Here is a 19734-nt window from a genome sequence, read left to right on the forward strand (position 1 = left end):
TTATCTTACCATTCTGGAGATCAGAAATCTGACAGGTTTCATTGGGTTAATATCAAGGTGTCAGCAGAGCTATAGTCCTTTCTGGAGGCTCTGGGGTATTTTCTTGCCTTTTCCAGCTTTTAGAAACCATCTGTATTCTCTGACTCATGTCCTCTTCCTCCATCTTCAGAGCCAGCAATAGCAGCTGAGTCCCTCATACATTTTGAACCAGTCTTTCTTCCTCTGTCTCATCTGACTCACAGCCTGAAAGTTTCTCAGGTTTTTTAAGGACTCGAGATTATGGCCCACCTGGATAATCTGGCTGAGTCTCCCACCTGTAGGTCCCTAATTTTAATCAACCTGCAAAATCCCTTTTGCCAGGTCAGGTAACCTAGTCACAGGTTCTGGGAAAGTAGGGCGTGGACATCTTTGGGGGCCAGTATTCAGCCTAATACCACAAGCTTGTCTTCTGTCTTCATTCTTACATCCCCTGACTCTCAAACCATGTCTGCCACCTACTCAATAAATATCGAGGGGATGGGGAACCTAGATAATGGCAGAGTTGGATCAAATTCTCTGTGCTCACTACTGTCTCACACCTAGCCTGCTATGTCTGGTAGAAGAGGAAGAAGTTTTGGATGGCAAAACTTTATCAACAGCTCATAAGGGAACTGGCTGGCAAGGATTCCTTCCTACACCTGCCCCATGGGCCATGCTGAGTTTTTTGACCCAGAAGGCTGGTGGAAAATATGGGCCCCAGAACCACATACTTGCTACCACGGCATCACATTTTGGTCCACCCTCCCAAATTTCTCGATGGTCTAAAATTGTCTCCCACTTTTCATTATTCCCCCTCCGCTCACTGCCCTGAATCCTTTCCATAAACAATAAAACCGATACACTGTTAATTAGCATCCTCCTAGAACCCAGAATCAAGAAAACTAATTCTTCATCTGAAGTAATTCATACTGAAATAGGAATGGCTGATAAGTCAATTGCTTATATTTTGCTAGTAGAACAATTATCCAAATGAGCTTATTCATTAGGGTGGGGATTATGTCTGTTTTGTTCCCTCACGGGACTCTGCCACAGGGCCTAACAGGAAATGAGCACTCAGCATTTGCTGACCGGGAAAATATTAGGAGACAGCGGCTTTGAGTAAGGAAACCATTTTAGTGCCCATGTTTTTCTCCGACTGTCTCTGTCTTTACTTATTTTGACAGGCAGAAAAATAAGGCCAATGTTTTCCAGTTTTGTCTTTTCTTCATTACTTATAAAGATTGCTTGAGCCTAACAAACAGATGGTTTGGGATTTGGGGCGTTTTGACTTAGAATTTCTCTCCCCTCCAAAGATGTTTTAAATTCTTCTTTCTGGAATTGTTCATTGTTGTTGTTGTTCAGTTACTCAATCATGTCTGACTCTTCTGTGATCCCATGGACTGTAGCCCGCCAGGCTCCTCTGTTCCTGGGATTTCCCACAAAAGAAAAGTGGAGTGGGTTGCCGATCCCTTCTCGAGGGGATCTTCCTGACCTAGGGATCAAACCTGCGGCTCCTGTATTGGCAGGTGAATTCTTTACCATGGAGCCATGAGGGAAGCCCAGAACTGTTTGGAACATGCCCTACTAAAAGAATAAGCCCATGAGCAGGGAATTCCTATGCAAACCTCTGTGGCACTTAGCACTGACTGAACTGAATCTGGGAAGGAATGTGTAGGATGCAGAGCCTAGAGTAAAAGTCCAGGTTTCTAATTTAGACTCAGACAGTTGTGTGATCCCGTGCAAGTCACTTAATTGCTTTGATGATTTATTTTCTCCCACAATTTCCTCATCTTACTCTAAGACTGCTAATCTGTGAGGTTTAAGATCTTCAGTGAACATTGTACTGAACTGTTTTCAAACAAAATCAAAATGTCAACAATGATACAAATTATACAGGTTATAACTGTGTTACATTTGCAGAAGGAGATGTAAGGTGCAATATATAAAATATGAGCTACGTGGTTGCAATGAACAATGCTAGAGTATAATCCTGTTTTACTTTTAAGTGAGTTCATCCATGTTCCAGGTAAAAGCTAAACACAGAAAATAGCATGGGCTCATGCTTAAGGGGAAATGCATAATCATGCCCACTGGGGAAATGGAACAATCGAGATGCAGCTGTAACAGCGATCCTGCTTACCAGGCCTCTCTTGCCCACCTTCTCCTTCCTTTTGTCATCCTCTTCTTCTGGGGGTACACCTTCACTGGCAAGGAGTATAAAAAGCTATTACAAAAAGAAACTGGTAAAGTGATAAAGTATTGACCCAGTGGGCAAGGAAATGAATTATATAACTATAGAATGCTGTGTGGGAAAATATGTACAGACAGGAGATGCATAAAAAGAGTCACTGTGCATGTTATTAGCTTGGACAGGAGTAAAAGAAAAAAAAAATCTCACTTTTTCTCCGCCTTATTTTTCTGGATACATTTGACAGCTCTGAATTGCTCCGTGATGCTCTCGTCTTTATTTCACACCTTCTTGGTTCATCTTTCTTCCATTCCTCCCACAGCTTTTAAGCCCCCAACTCAAACTAAAAAAAAAAAACAAGGAGGAGGAGGAAGAAGAATCACAGGACCAGGGGCTGCGGCTTGCTCACAACTCGGCATGACTCAGCGGAGTCTGTTTCTGGCACTTGTGTTTCTACCCCTGGAAAGTGGGCAGAATAACACTTGTCCCAGCCACAAAACAGGAACCTGTGGCTCCCGAGCAGGAGGACGTGTGCCAAAGTTAACCTCTTCAGTGTCATCATCACTTCCTCCTCTCCAATCTCTCTCTAACTTGCTGGAAGCCTTGGTTGTGCGTTGCCTGGTCCCCTGCCTTTTCATCCACAGCCACAACTCTTACTAGACCACCCTTGTAAAATGATTTTTTTTTTTTTTTTGCCTATGGCATCAACGGGTTTTAGTCTTTCTTCTTCTTTCATATTTTCAGATCAAGTGAACTAATAATTCATCAATATCTGTAATCTATTTATTTACAACTTTTAAAGAAACCACATAAAATCTCATTCCTATGTGAGCTTAAAATGCCAATTCTAATTGGAACCATGTGACATTTTCTTTAAGACCTATTAATCATATTTACAAATAAGAAATCTTAATTTTAAATTTCTTTTATATTCACTACAGTTTTTTTCTGTCTCTGACTTCTTGTGAAACTTTCCTTTAAAAACTCCCTTTAGTGTTTATAAGAATAGAGTAAGTAGGACAAACCCCCCAAATTCCTAATAATTTCTGTGGGAAACAAATTTTCTTAACACTGTACCAATTCAATATCATGAAAGACTTTGTTTTCTTTCATATATACACCCTGACCAAAAAGTCAATAAAAAGTTCGATTCCCATATTACTTCAAGAATATGCATTTTTCCTGTGGGACATTGAATTATATAACAACTCCTACAACATAGTTTATACTTTTCCTTGTTTAATTCTTTACAATTATTGTTTTAAAGAGTGCAAAGTAAAAAAAAATAAAATAAAAAGTGCAAAGTAAACTAAGCAAAGGGTGACATTGGGCTGGAGTCCTCTGATGTAAAATCATAGAACTTTTAGGTATGCCTTACTTAAGTAAGACATAAGTCTTTTAAGTATGCCTTATCTGATTGCTATTTATCATCAAACATACCTAAAAGTCCGTTGTTGAGTTGCTAAGTCGTGTCCGACTCTGCGACCCCACGGACTGCAGCACACCTGGCTTCCCTATCCTTCACTATTTCCCAGAGTTTGCTCAAATTCATGTCCCTTGAATCGGTGATGCCATCCAACCATCTCATCCTCAGTTACACCCTTCTCCTCCTGCCCTCAGTCTTTTCCAGTATCTGTAGTGTGTGAGTATTTTAAAACAAACCTATCATAGTGTCTGAGTACAGAGTTCAGTCAATAGTTTGCAAACATCTCTTTGCTTCTTTATATGCATTTAGCTACTGATATATCTTTTTCAATGAATGAAATAGACCTGAGCACATACAATAATAGAAAGCAAAAATTACCAGGTTTGGACTTCACTTCACAGCCAGAAAGATTCTGTTGAGTCTGCCAGCAGGGGATCTTGCGTATTAATACCCTACCTGGGAGAGCTGACATGTTGAAAATGAGATTAACACCTTCCTGCTTTACATTAACTAAGGCTAAAGTGTCATTTGCCTTATCAGGAGAAAAAAATTCAATACTAAAATGATAGGGTTGCCAACAAGGTTTGGTTTTAAGAAAATGTTAAAATTTTAAGTAGGATTTGTGTGTGTATGTGTGTGTGTGGTGGTGGCGGCGGTGGTGAGTCTTTGAAGATAAATATGTTGAGCAAATAAAAGCCAAAATAATCAGGATGACTTGAAAGCTAAATACAAACACGTGTAGCACAGCAACTCCTTTTTGGGCCAATGCTAATTGACATTTGGCTTACAGTAAACAACTTGTCAGAGCACTAAAAAAATAATAAATTAATGAATCCACCATATCAAAGAGCACTGATGCCCTGGTATTTGTTGCCAACACCAGACCAGCCTAGAAACAGAAGAGCTAATATAAATGATTTATTCGTTCAGATATAAGATAGCACTTTTTAATTCTCTCACTTCACAATCCATCTAGTTATATATTTACTAAAGATGAGCATTTAGATGAAAAAATATTAAAAATTCTAATGTAGGAAAGCCTCAAGATCACTGTCAAGTGTAAGTGGAAATGGGGTGGGAGAAGTGGGCCAGGAGTGGTCCAGTGTACCCCCGATCCAGAGGGACCGCAAATGGGTGGACTTTTCCCAGGCTCAAAAGTCAGGCAGTCACCCACACTTCATCCTCAGGTGACAGAGCCCCTCTGCTGTGCCAGATGCCCTCCTAGGAGTGGCAGAGGGTCAGAAAAGGAGGGCGTGAGTTCTCTGTCCTCCGCCTCATAATCCAGCTTTGTAGACATGTATCAACAATAGCTGAATTTCAAAGCACACTCCAGTCAGAGCAGAGGCATCAATACTCCCAATGGGAGTCACAAGGGAGAGAGAAGAATTCTCCTGGGAGGATCTGGGACAACTGCCCAGAGAAGATTTCACTGTAAGCTGGATCCTACTGGTGGGTAGGATTTTAACAGGCGGGAAGGGAAGATGGTGGAGAGGGCTTTCTAGGTAGAGTGGACCCATTCATTATATTTTGACACCATGATCACATGGAGCATGGTCATTAAATAGACACCTAAAATACATCAATGGAAAACATGTTATTACAGAAAATACTGTCAGCAATCCACTTAAAAATAAACTACACATGTACACTGAATATACAAATGGCAAAAAAAAAGGGGGGGCGAGGGGGATGAGATTTTACTCCACTTGCTAAATGTCTATTATTCAGATCTCAAGAATAAAACATACCAGTAGCTATTGTTTCTGTTCATCTCAGTGCTTCTAATTGCTGCTATCTTATGGGGTCTCAATGAGAAGGAAGGAGGAGGGGGGAATGAAGATACAAGAGAGTCTCAGGAATGCCAACAGTGTGAAGCTGGAACCCCACTCTTAGGTACGTTCATTCATTGTTCCAAAGGTGACCCTGGTCCGCGTGTTCAAAGGAAGCTGGAGGAGGACCAGCAGCGTTAAGGTAGCACAAAGGCAGGCGACCTAATGCCTCCCTAAGGAGAGGCAGCAGAGGGCCGTGCTGGTGGAGGGAAGGATAATAGCAATAATAACAAGAAAAGAAGAAAGAGTGGGGGTGGGGTGAGGTGCGCAGGAGTCCTGATAACTTGGGATGAGGAGGGAGGAAGGGGCGGAGGCAACCTCTGCAGGTGCTGGAGGAGGATGTGTAAGTGATGCAGACGAGGGAAGCTGTGAGGCAGGATGCAGGAACACACTCGGGGAGCTCCCAGGAATAATGGAGAGCACACGTTACATCATCAGGATCACTGAGACCCGAATCCTCTGGGGAAGTCATGTCTTTTTTTTTTTTCCTGGTACAACGTGTTTTGAAGCTGAGCTTGGGGGTGGAGTGAAAGAGGAGGGGAAAATCACTGGGAAAAATTAAGCAGTCTGAAAGGAGTGTAAGATTATGAAGATAAATGTTTACCTCTCCCCGGCATTGTATCTCTTGAAATGAAACTGTTTCTGAATAGTGCTGCATCCCTACTGCAAGAATGTGGGCATTGTGAACAAATTGACTGTCTCAGATGATTTGACACATTTTGATTTCTGCTTAGGAAAATATCTGTTAATCCTATTAGAAAGAGAAGGAGAGGGTCCTGAGCAGGGAATGCAAGAGATCGAATCACTTCACCATCTTGATCACGCTGTCCCCAGGCCAAGGTCTTCAAGTCGCAGCTATTGCCACAAGACCCGGAGCCTCATCCCTGTCCTGCTCGGCATCACTTCAAAATCCCTTCTTCTGCAGCCTCCCCCAGCCTCACCATGGCACTGGCTGAAATCAAGACAACACTGGACGGGCTGCCCTCTCCCTGGCAAACGAAAGCAGGAAAGAGATCTTATTTTACGCTTTCTCTTCGTGTCATTTTCCTTCTTTCCTTCCAGTTCTCCTTTTCTCCCTTGTCCCTCCCCCCATCCCTCTCTTCTTTTATATGGTTTGCTGTTTGCTAATATCCAACTCCAGACCATTCTTTGTGTTTGGCAAAGGAAGCGGTTTTATTGTGTGGTAACCCCAGGGGGTATATGGTGTCTATGATGTTGTCGAGGCCGAGCCTCCCCCGGGAAGGTTAACTACCTCTGGCCTACTCTCCAAGGGGAAAAGACGGTGAGGCACACTTCAACACCGTTTCCTTTAGCAAGCAACCGGATTGGTCCCGGCCCAGAAGTCCCCACGCTTCCCACAACGGTGCATCTCAGTATCACCATGCCGCTGATGGGGACCAGTTATCTGGGATCCAAATCTATCGACTGCTGACGAAAAGTAGGGGCAACAGAAGACATTTTTTCCCCCAAGTACTTTCCGAAAAAGGTTCTTCTTGGAGTAACACCCAAGTCTGATCAAAGGGTCTGTTCATCTGTCTCAAGAGCCAGCACTGGGTCCCAGCGTGTTGCTAAAAATATGCACTCACAGTCCCAGAAAATTGTATTCATTAAACCTACCTACAGGTCCTCACCCAGAATCTGCTCTATGCCAAAGCAGCATGTTGCTGTTAATCCTCCTTTATAGATTAGGCAGTAAAATAAAGAGGGTGGGGCTGAAATGCAGGGGAAGTCTGCACACGTGTTTGGAGAAGAAGAAAAGGCACGGCTCAGGGATTTCTTGTTCTCTCCTTCATGTTCCCAGTGGCCAGGGCTGTCCACACACCACTGAGAGGCGCAGGGCTTTTTCGCATTCACAGTATTTTCACTTCCACAGGGTAAGTGCTACATGTAAAATGGGAATTTAGAACCAGATCAAATAAATGCCTTCAAACTGTGGCACATTGCTATTTCTGGATTCCCTCCTCCCGCCTTCTTTGTAGGTTAAGGAAGAAATAGTAATAATCGCAGCTGACATTATTGAGCACTTACTATGTGCCAAGCGCTATGGCAAACGTGCTCAGATGCGTCATCTCAGTTCCTTCCTCTAGGATCCCTACGAGGTGCATGTGTCACCGGAATTTTGCAGAAGATGCCATGAAGGTGGTAGAAAGGTGAGCACGTAAGTGACAAAGCTGGGATCTGAACCCTAAGCTTCCAACATCTTGCTCTTCACATCTATGCCATAGTGGCACCTCTAAGTAGTTCCTGGAAAAATCCGTTCTGTGGTCTTTTCATCTAAGAGTTTGGTGACTGCACTTTAATAATAATTGCTATTGTCTTAATTTTTTCCAATTTTCTGCCATCAAATGGTAGGGTTCCCCAAAGGCAGGGCCTGTGTCTCCCTCAGCTTTGCACCCCCTGCAGTCCTTATAACCAAGTATCTTGCCCAGAATAGGAGTTAAAGAATTATTTGTTGAAATGCATTATCTCTGTACCTAAATAAAGCCCATCTAAACAAGTCCATTTCCCAAACACTGGGGTTTGCCTCTTCTTTGTAGCCATCCTCTTCTTCCTGTTTTGTTTTCCAAAGGTTGATTTTGAACTGGAGGGACACTGCGGTTGTCTTGTCACTTAGCGTGATTTGAAAGTGAGTCTGTGTAGTGCTTTAGCCTGCCCTCAGCAATCAGGCCTCACACTCGCGGCTCTGATTGTAGGAGTTGCCTTATTTGCATTGATGAGGATGAGCCAGCTGCTAGAGCATACAGAACTGCACCTGACACAATCACCGAGCCAGGATTAGCGCGGGGAATCAGGAATCCACTGTGCTGCGTGGCAATCTCAGCCCTACATTAGAGTCACTCATGCAAAATGACCCAAATTTGCAATGAGCACAATTAGCAACCCAAAGATGCATGTTAATTGGGGGGCTGGAGATTTTCCTACATTTCCCTAAATTAAAAATAATAAACATACTCTTTTCTAGACGAGTCTGGGCATGAAAATAATGCAGGGGATTCTGAGTTTGTAAAAAAAGGGTAAACCCCTGAAAATGTGGATTCCTCAGCCCCCACCCCCACCCCCACCCCCACATACACACACCCGAGGTATAAAGTTTGGCATCAAATACGGTAAGGGCTTTGTGGTGTCATGATCCTTTTTGAATCAGTAGAAAACAGCTACTTATAAGGCTAAAAATAATAAAAACAGCAATAACTCTAACATGTTGAAAAGGGAAATTTAAGCTTTAAAGAGGGATTTACTATTTTATATTCTGTATTAATATTTCTGAGACTATCTTTGGGTCACACAACAGCACAGACACACCCAGTGATCTCAGGATTTCCTAAAAGTGCAAGAGATTATGTTGAATTTTTATGAAACAGAGTTTATAAATCAAATGGAACCTTCTCAGCCCTGGGCTGTGTTTCCATGTGTCTGCAGTCTATAGGTATTGAAATGCTCACCTATACTTTAGGAAAAAAAAAAAAAAAAAAACACAACATTTTGCAAAAATTGAATAAATGATCATTCGAAGCAAAAGCATGCAGTTCAAAAGCTAAACCTCCCATTGGAGAACAGAAAATTTAATGAGCTTTTAATGGAATGCAATGCTCAGAGTAGTAAATTATTTGTTAGTTGACGATGCAATCAGCATGCTGATTAAGGTTGCTTGGTTTTTTACTAAACATTAACTGAATGAAAACGGGTAGTCCTTGTTCTGCTTGGGGGGCTTTAAGGAAGCAAATGGACTTTCAGAACAGAGATTGTCAATAAAGGTGAGTGCACTCCAGGTGTCATTTGAATATGATGATAAAATACTTCTGATAAATATTTAAAAGCATTTTAAATCCACAATGTTCGCCTAGTGTATTGTGGACTCTGTTTAAAGAAACAGTGGGCCTTAGCAGGGCCTAACAACAATCCCTCTATTTCTCTCTAGAAAGAAATATCTAGATCTGCTGTCTTTTATCGCAAAAGAGAAAAAATGGGGGGTGGTATGCTTTGAAAATAGAAGCCAGCCTGGACTCTGGGACCAGGAACTGTTTGGGAGTTTGGAATATAAGCCTAAGAAAAGACAAAAAAGGACAAAAATCAAAACAAAGGAAAACATTCTGACCGCAAATAAAGAAGAGACATCTGTTTCTCTGGGTAGATTAAGATAAAAATTTAGGTAGTTTTGATATTTTGATGCTTTAAAATGATTGCTATTAAAATATATATATATATTTTCAATTTATAAATGATGGCATTCTGAGAGCAAGAAGGACTGTGGTATCAGAGTTATATTCTGTCTAATTTAGGAGCTCTGCGAGGGGAGTGAAAGAAAAAGATCAAAAATTGGAAATAAATTATGTAACGCTTATTTTTGTTGTTGGATGGTTAATACAGAACTTGTAAGTTATATTATTCACCATATATTAATCAATATGTGCATTAGTTATAAATTATTGTTTCTGAGAGAGATTTTGTTACCAAATCTGTTTAAATTGCTAGATTTATTTTCCCCTCAAAAAGAAGGATTTTTGTTTGTTTGTTTGTTTTTCTCCCTACCAGTTGAAGAATTATGGGTTTCTAGGTTAATTTTCTTTGAACAGCTACAAAGTTCTTTTTCTATAAATCCTAATTAGTTTCATCATCGGTGATTCTCTGGCAAATGGTCAGGTACCCTTAAAATCCGATAAATAACTACCTCTCACTTTTAACTATTCCTGTTTATGACCCAAGAGGTTAAAAGCCTTTGACTGGCATTTGACTTCTGACCTCATATAAATGTTATCTTATCAGTTCCTGCTTGTTAACTTGTATTGAGTGCTTGTCCCTGATGGCTTTTAGATAAAGGGTTGTGGGTTTTTTTCTTTTTAATATATTTCCTATAGGAACTAAACCATTTGCTTTGTTCTATGCCTAGTGCATTCCAGTCTACACAGTAACCTGCTATAAATCTGTTATAAAGCTCCAAATATACTTTTATTTATTCCCGACATTATTTTAGTTTAGCTTTACGGGTGGGATTTGATGATTGAGAATATGTATTTATTATAATTAATAGCAGTAATTACCAGTGCTCTTAAGCCTTTAACATGTTAGTCAGAAAGCTGGTTAGCATGGTACACTTCTTTTTTTTTTAATGTAAAAAGAATTAAAAGAAAAACAATTTTAGCTTCACATTTTGCACCAGCATGAGATGAGTTAGAGAGATAATTTATGGAAATCTTGTCTCCACAGACTTCAGAAGTCCGCCTAATGAGAGAGTCATCACTAAGATATATCTTTTTTTAAAAATCGAATCCAGACCATGAACAGTGCATTTTTGATCCTTTGGGGAGGAGGGTGGCGGCCTGGCGCCCTCCTTTGCCCTTCTGTCCTAAGAATTAAGAAGGATTTCGGCCTTTTATTCCTTTTGCAGCTGTGTGTGTTGTTCACATGTTCAAGTGTGTATGTGTGTGAGTCCAGTCTCTATATACAAATCTAAATGCATTTGAATGTTTGCACTTTAAGCTCTCTCCACACCTCGATGGCATCATGAGAGTATTCTAGGCAGATGATGGTGCTTCCGAGACTGCCTCATTTACAAGTGACCCACAGTGTGATTTCTAAACAAAATATTATATTAATTTCTGTGTGGAAAACAGGCAGAGAGGAGGGGAAGAAGGAAGAGGCAGCCATCTTGGAGTCCTTTTGCCTTTTAGCCTCCTTCTTCCTCTTCCCAAGGCTCGATAGTTAGAATATTATCTTCATTTTTAATTGGCCTTCAACATAATGCAGGAGGCATGTACAAGAGACCTTTGTATCCATGTTTGGAGTAGAAAAAAGTTGTAACCTCTTTGGACTTTAAATAATAACTGCGACTATAGACAAACTACACCTATTATTCTCTCTCCTTCTAAATAAATATACATATAAATGAAGCATATGCCACAGCTTGTAAGAGACCTGTACAAAACCTATTAAGGGAAACAAATGTCTATTTGGACCATTCATTTACTGCTATCTAAAGAATTAATATGTCAGTAAAGTTATCTGCCCTTCCTCCTCCCCATTCTTTCTCCCCAAACACACACTCACATGCGCACACACAAACACACACATTCAGACACCCCCCTATGCAGCGGTGGCAACCCTAGAAACTTGCTTTTTTAAGCAGGAATTCCCTTTCTCTTAGATCTGAAGTATTTCAGTAAGAATTAAAAGACCAGCTTCTATCTGTTATTTTATTTTAATTTTCTGTGTGTGCAGAGCTGCTCAGCTCTGCCATGTCCCAATACTGCTTTCGTCATGCTCATATTCTGGCAACACACAGGTTTAACGCAATTTGTCCTAACTTTTCATTTCAGCCGTTGCTTTTTCTCAAAGTGGCCAGAGTTTAAAGACTCAAAAGCGAAGGGAAAAGAAATACCCCGGCAGGGGGAAAAACAAACCAACCCCCAAACTGGTGCTGGTATTCACAGCACTGACACAGTCTCAAATGTTTTCTCTGTAGTTATAGCACAAAAGCGCTTTTTTCCCTGTTTTGATGTGTTAAAGACAGAAAGAGAGAGGACCCTTGGAAGTGGTAGAAATAAGTATTTGGAAGCACAGGGAAGGTGTTTCTCCTTTGAATGTCCAGCATGTGTCAATAACTTAGATACTTACAGTTTAATATTAATTAACTTTAAAAATGAAAAGGGGGTGAAAAGTTAAATTTAATCAAGTTATGTTGCCTCCATTGAACTTTTCCTCTGGGTTGCCTTCATTTTTGTGTAATGAGATGTGCCCCTGAAGCCAGTCATTCTGCTGTCTCTGAAATAAGGGTAACCAGGATCCTAAGTCCCTCTGAAAAGGGTGTGAGTAGATCAATAACGAATTATTGTCTAATTCTGGCATTTGGCAGAAGAAACCACAAACTTTTACTTGTTTAGTGTCAGTAATCTGAACTCATTTTTCTAGTCAATAGTATTTGCAGATTGGTTTACTGGGCAAAACACATAAGGGTCTGAAACAAATAAAAATCTGAATCCTAAACGCTCTCCTATTCTGATGGCTAAATTCTCTAAGTCGAATCCCAGAGTCTTTTACCATTGTGTGCTGTATTCTGGCTTTTAAAAAACAAACAAACAAGATTTAAACACATAAGCTAGATGATTTCAAAACTGGAACACATTACACCATCATTTATTTCTATTTAATTAATGTTTTAATATATAGTTGTAAATCTAACTATACCTAAGGCAGAAAAAGTATTTACTTAAATCAGTTTCTATTCCAATCAGAATGAACTCCCCAATCATTTTTGAAGTAATATTTTAAAATCATTGTGGTTAGTAATACTTGTAAATCATTGTAGTGAGAGGAAGAAGATGATGAAGGGTGATCAATGTCCTTGATTTTCTGTACAGCTATATCATCAAGCTTTATAAAGTTACCTAAGGGTGTATTAAAGCATATTGTGTCTATGTATTTACATGTTTATAAACTTACCCTAAGAATATATTAAGAAATACAGTCCATTTGATTTTTTTTTTCACACTCCTTGCCAAAAATCAAACCTGCTCTGTTTGGAAAAAAGCAGACACTTCTGTGATATCATGGAGTTTTTTGCATTTCAGTAAAGAAGTCGAGGACATGGAATCAGAAATACCCAAATTTTTAGGACTCAAGGTATTACTCAAGGTAATTATCAAGGTAAAGGTTTTATCCCTTCCTCTGTGAAGACTGATGCAGATGGATTTCTCATTTCCTTTGGTCTCTATCCTCTTTCTTTCATGTTTCCTTTATTTGTATAAATTAGCTTTGTCCTTTCTTACTAGAATGTTTGATTTGGGCACACTCTCCCACATAGATTCTCAGTCTCACTCCCCCCAACTTGTCTGGGGAGTAGTTTTCCTTACTTAAAAAGCTTTGTAATTCAGACTCAGAGTGCCAGGGCCTTTTTTTTTTTTTTTTTTTTTAATTCATCTGGACATGCTCAAAGGTCACACCCAAGATCATAAGCTATGTTTATATCCTTCTTATGGGCAAATGATAAAATAATATCCATACGCATCTGATACGAGGGGCATGTCCTGGACATACACCTTGCCATCTTCCCCTTGGCCTCTCCCGCCCTGAAGAATGAATACCTCCCTCTCCAAAGTTGATGCTTCGAAGTGACCAGTCAGATGCTGGCAGGTCAGCTGGCCATCCTCTTGGACAGAGGGTTCATAAATCAGAGAAATGTTGGTGTGGTTGAAAGAAGAAGGTAGTCCAGCCTGAGGGAAACCACGTAAATCTCTCCCGGAGCATTGTTCCCGGTAGGGAGTCGGGGGTGAGAGTTGGGGAAGCTCCTGGGGTCTCGGCTGTTATTAACGCCCTAGCCTCCTGCAGTGGGTGCTAACTTGTTGTGCAGGAGAGCTGCCACCACCCTTCCCAAACGTCGGGCGATTGGAAAAGTCAAGCACTGCTGAGCCCTGATTTTCATTTAATAGTCAAAACCAAGATGCATTGGGCTATGAAGATAGGACAGCTCCCTTGAAAAGATTATTTGAACTACAAAGGCATTCATTTAGGGCTAGCCATGTTGCAAAAGGGCCTGCTAGAAATTAGCAGCCTGTCCTGGTATTTGGAGAGCAAGAGTGACAACTTATTGGAAGTTCTCAAGGAATCATTTATATTTCACACTCCACTAGGCAGCTGATTTGAGATTGTCTGTTAGCATAACAAAGGCTCTGAGCCTGTGAACTTCAGAAACCTTTCGACCTCTTAGCTGCTGGCATGAATAGCCCCCAGTCCTGCCTATAGAGATCTCCCAAAGCTCCCCTGTTCGTGGCTAAATTGTTAATCAGGGTAATTTAATATAGTTTTCAATATGCCTCATCTCTTATTGGGAAAGGTATTCACAGCTCCCCTACCCCTGGAAAAAAAAAAGTTCTTTTATTCAAGTGTGAGAGGGGCAGCTGCAGACAGACCGGCATCGCTGGCTGCTCCCCCCAAACCCCCTCTGTAGCAGCAGTAATGTTCTGAGCAGCAACCCTAGTGAAGGGCCAGAAAAAGAAACTTCCACAAGCATCCCTCTGCACGCACTCCAACCTGAACCTGAAATTCCAGTCTGTTTATGCCAGGAACCGACAAAATGAAACCCCAAAGCTCAGCCATAACTGAAACCTCAGCTCACACACACACACATACACACACACACGCCACACCCCCTTCTCCACCCTCTCTCTACCCCCACCCCTCGCCTTCCTCCTCGTCTCCCAGCCAAGCTTCTCTTCTGGCTGCCGTCAAGACAAAACGCACCGAGCCCAAGGCCTGCTCATTTTCATTTCCCTCCCTCTTTGGAGGCAGCCCACACCGGCCTGCGCGCTCCTTCACAGTCACCCTCCGCCCGGAGCCCGCAGCCTCTCCCCGTGTCACATACACTTGCTCTCACCCGCTCACTCGCACACTATCAATTCACATGCACATTAGTTAGCTGAAAAGAGCCAGAGCACAAATATATTCATTTTAATCCAGTTAAGACCCAAGAGGTCTCATAGGATATTCTTCCATAGTTTGAAAACCAAGTCTAAAACTCAGATTTGGCTACACTGTTTCATCTCAAAGAGGCCTATGGTGTGCCTTTCTTTCACTTTCTACCAGTACATATTGTAAAAAATAAATAAATAAAGTGAATAAAAAACAGTCACAAGCAAACCACCCAGCTTCAGGCAGACACTGCTCACATATCATCACTGTGTTGTCTTTTTTTTAATGCCTGTGTTTCTTGTTCAGTTCACTTCATTCTTGTGCCCATGTGCAAAGTCAGAAGAATTTCATACAAGAGAAGGAAAAAAAATATGAAGTCACTAATTTTTTTAAAATTAAAAATGTAAGGATACAATCTCTTCATCTCATTTTTCCACATGAAAATTTTAAGATATTTATAATCTTTAATCTTCCATTTCCCACATGAGAATTTGAAGACATCTCTGTAAAATGTATCTGGGTATTTCCCGATCCCTTTGGTGGTGATTTTCTGTGCGATTGTGCTCTGTCTTTGTGCGAGTTGAGGCCCTGTGTCTTGCTTCTTCCTGGAACAGCCATTTCTTGTTTTGGTTGGTGGGCTTGCCTCAGCTCCTGAAGTTGGATAAAGCCAGGATCTACTGCCTGAAGTATTTGCTTTGAATTTGCTCTAGTTAGATTGGTCCCTGGTGGGGGTGGGGAGACTTTCTTCACTCACTTGGGACTGTAATCTGGCATCTCAGAATCACTAAGATGGGAGACAAATTTCTGTTTACAGGATCAGGAAAGGATTATTAACCTCCAAAACAGAAGTACAAATATAAGCCCACAATTTAAAAAACATAACAAAACAAACAGCCCAACCTCTTTCCCGAGATAATTTTTTGTGGAGTTGAAAGAAAAAAAGGTTTTAAAAAAAGATTTCTTGGTCAATTTTAACATCTAAACAATACCCAGAGGTGACATTTTAGAAAATAAAATAAGTATATTTGGCTATTATATGACAATCTTAAAATCTGCATTTTTCTTACCAAAAAAAGGGATTCTCATAGCTTTAATTTCAGTGCTGTCAAAGTTTTTCAATTATAAGCATCTTTGCCATTGATCTGTGCATTTTCATTTTAATGTTGGGCTTTTTTATTTTATTTTGGAAATAGTGATTTTCATCTTTCTGATGTCTTAAACCAGAATATTTCTGGTTGATAGTTACTACAAATTGATAGTAATTGATAGTTACTACAAATCAGTGGATAAATATTTCTGGTTTCTCTTTTTAAAAAATCAAACATATTAAATAATTCCTATATAAGTTAACAGAAATTTAACTTTCAAAAGATGTTTAGAGAGAAAAAAATATTATGGCTTTTAAACCCAAGAAAGAAAAAATATACAATTTGCACTTTTTCAGTGCTTTTGTTTAACATTTTTTTCATTAGCTTTTTATTCATTAGAATTTATGATCCATGTCCATCATTACACTTTCACATCTCTGATTTCTGTTAAATTTTCTAACAGAGGTTAATAAATACAAAGGGGTAAAAAGGCCTATTTGCTTTCATCTAAAGTGCTCAGTATTTCAAGATTATTTGTATTTGCATTAAAATTTTTTTCATGTTCTAATTTAAATTATTTAAATTGGCCAAAAATTAATTCTATTTGGAGCTAGAAAGTAATAGGAGGATTTTTGAAAAGGAATTAAATAACATGATTTTGCTAATTTATAACATTTTCTTAACTGTTGGGCCATCTAACAACACCCTCTCTAGCATGGCACAGTTTGGGCTTCATATTTATGGAAGAAATAGGGTTGGGGGGAGAAGGATGTATATTTGGAATGGTGTTTGACAGGGGGAATGAACGCAGACACCAGAACAATTATATTACAATCCCATTGGGAATGCCAGCACCAAATTTAGCCAGACTGATGGGGTACTGTCTAGACGGTCCCTTTTGTGTATCAGCTGTTTTTTCCCTGCTTTATTGCACTGCCTGAATGTGTGAGTTGAACATGCATATGGATCCCAAACATAACCATTCCAGCAACCATACATTGCTGTTAAATTCTCTCATTTGGCTGAGAATCAAGGGTTGTATATTTCTACTGTATTCCCTTTACAACATTTTGTAATTAAAATGCAGCTTCCAGAATTAGAGGTTTAACAAAGGTCATAAGACACAGTAGAAAGTGCCTAGGCTGTTTTTTTTATATGAAAAAAAAATGTACTAAGTAAACATTTCTATCTTCTCAAACATGTCCACCTCTTTCTACAGAAGTGAAAGAAAGCCAGAAAGAAAAGAAATAAAACAATGAGTGGAAAGAGGCAAAATACATGTAAATTACCACCTTTCCTTTTGAAAAGGGTAAAGAATAGAAAGAAATAATATTTATTAAATGTTTACAGTATAATTAATGGCAGTGTGTGTGGTTTTCCTTTTTTTTTTTCTTCTTTTCCTTCTTTGTATTTGGTAAACCAAATAGAATTCAGTAATCAGGGTTCTTGTGAGGCCTTAGGAATAGATTCTCAAACTCTTTTAAATAAATGCTTATAAGATTGCTGTACTGTTACTGGAGAGAGAGGAAATCCCAGAGACATTTCTCTCCTGGGCTACGGTCAGGATTTTGTTTTGCTTGTCAAGACAGTGTAGGAAGGCTAGGACTTAGTTATATGTGACTACAGTATCCACACAAAATATTCATTGTTCAAAGGAGCAGAAATGCACCCCTAAATGGGATGCACACTCGCCGGGTGATGGGTACTAGGGTTGGATGCCTTTGCTAACAACCAAGAATTTAAAATGAACACAAATTAATTATTCAAATTAGAGAGTGAGAAGTAGAAAGACACATTAATGCTAATGAAAATAGGTATCAGAGCTACCTCTTTCTATGAAAGGTTTATCAATAATTTTTGTCACCAAGAATGAAAAGGTGTAAGAAATTGGAATTCCACAAAATGTAAGACACCATAAATAAAATTCTTGCCTTGCAGTAGAAGCACAAATGAATCCACTGTTTCAGGAAAGAGAATCCCATGTTTCACAGAACATTAATAAATTTTATTAATATGTACATACAAACTATTTGGAGCAGGAATTCTACTTTCCATGTGATGAAAAAAAAAATTTTGCCTTAACAAAAAGGAAAATGGTAAATTTTTTTTTTGTCCTTAAAGAAAATAAAATCAAAGTTAAAGTTAGTGACAGAAAAAATATTTTTGATAGTTAAATGGTTTGGGGCACTAAATTTTGCCAGTAACTAACTAATGGATTTTTAAAATAATAATTTCCTATGCTTTACCACTGGAATTCAGTAACTACCACCTCCTATGGACAATGAAGACTTTGTCCATTTTTTGAAGATTGGGTATTGAAAAGAAGGCTGGAGGAAAGAGAAAGTAAATTTTGTTCCCAATTTTACTGAGCAGGATTAGACTAGAACATCTCTTTTTTGGCTTGAAACATCAGATCACAAATCAACAACCACAAGATAGGCTCTGGATATAGGGTTGGAGAAATTTCCTGGTTGGAAGAAGGTATGAGGTTTGAACAACTGACGTTAAACATGAGGATCTTGAGTAGGCACTTGTAGGCAGTGATGTTAAAAACCTCTGAGACATAGCTTTGGCACAACTGAGAAAAAATTCAACCAGACAGGGACGGAGAGCAAGAGAAACCAAGACTGAGAAATAAGAAAGCAAGAGAAAAATGGTGTGGGGTGGGGGGCAGTGCAGGGAGCGGTGGCTGGGGGTAGGTGGCACGCAGGAGTGGTGAGTGAGAAAGAGGGAGAGCAGAGAATGAATATTCCAAGCATTGTTTTAATCTAAAACAGAGATGCTTCCAGGAGAATGAATTTCAATGGAGCTGAGCCAAAAATAATTATAGAGATTTTCTTGTTTTGTTTTGTGAATGAAGAGCATCTCTTTTCTCTGGAGAAAGAACCAGAGCCAAGAGATTGAAGTGATGCCCCTCTGCCCCTTTACTTCCACACAGCACAGTAGCGGACCTTTCTTTCTTCCCTCTTCCAAAAGCTATTGGCACCGAATTGTGCTAGGGAGAGAGGGAAGTGGCAGCAGCCCTCCAACCTAGCTGGATTTTCTGTTCTAACAATAGCTTGTTTACTTTGATAAGGCTGAAGTATTGAAATTGGAAGCAAGATTGGGTGGGGGGGAGCAGGGATACATATTTTAGGTTCTAGAGATAAAATTGAGCTATTTACAACTAAGAATATTCCCCTATTAGAGACACTTGAAACTTCCTTTGGGGTTTGTTTTACCAATTACATTTGTTGCCTGGTTTTTCATCATCAATAGCAGGCTACTAAAGGAAATAAAGTATTCTCTCAATTTTCTTCCATTTTCTCTGTGATGTAAAATCTTTATCTTGGAACCTTTTTTTACAGGGAAAAAGACTGTCGTTTGTTAAAATAGCTTAAGCTATACTGGATTTTTGTGAAAGCAATAAAATATACTCCTCACGAAAGCAGAAATGGAAGGCTTTATACTAATTTGAAACACACAGGGTTGGGGGAGAAACTCACTAACATTAATAGACTTTGGAGAGGAAGTAATCATAAACAACTCAGAATTAATATCTAAAGACTCCTGATTTTCTTAAATTAACTTACAAACAATTCATGGCATTAAGTACTGTCTGAACCTGAAAATTCTCTCCAAATCTCTTAAGTGTTGTGCTATGTTAAAGACCCTGTTGTCATTTTTATCATTCATAGATAGACGTTAGTTCTACATATAGATTTCAGGTATTATATTTTTGTACTATCTGAATTTTAAAAAACAATATATTTCAGAAATCTAAGAATCAGTGTCTTCTACATC

At 39.5% G+C, this 19734-nt stretch overlaps 1 long non-coding RNA gene across 1 annotated transcript in view; it reads left to right on the forward strand.

Moving 5' to 3' along the window:
* Positions 1–9136: 9136 nt before the first annotated feature.
* The window catches only part of LOC136168926 (uncharacterized), a 39725-nt gene continuing 29127 nt past the window's right edge, over positions 9137–19734 (forward strand). The window contains exon 1 of the long non-coding RNA XR_010663359.1: positions 9137–9216. This is a non-coding gene — a long non-coding RNA (uncharacterized lncRNA). The remainder of the gene's footprint in view (positions 9217–19734) is intronic.

This window comes from Muntiacus reevesi, chromosome 1 (assembly GCF_963930625.1).
Source record: "Muntiacus reevesi chromosome 1, mMunRee1.1, whole genome shotgun sequence".
Classification (NCBI taxonomy): Eukaryota; Metazoa; Chordata; class Mammalia; order Artiodactyla; family Cervidae; genus Muntiacus; species Muntiacus reevesi.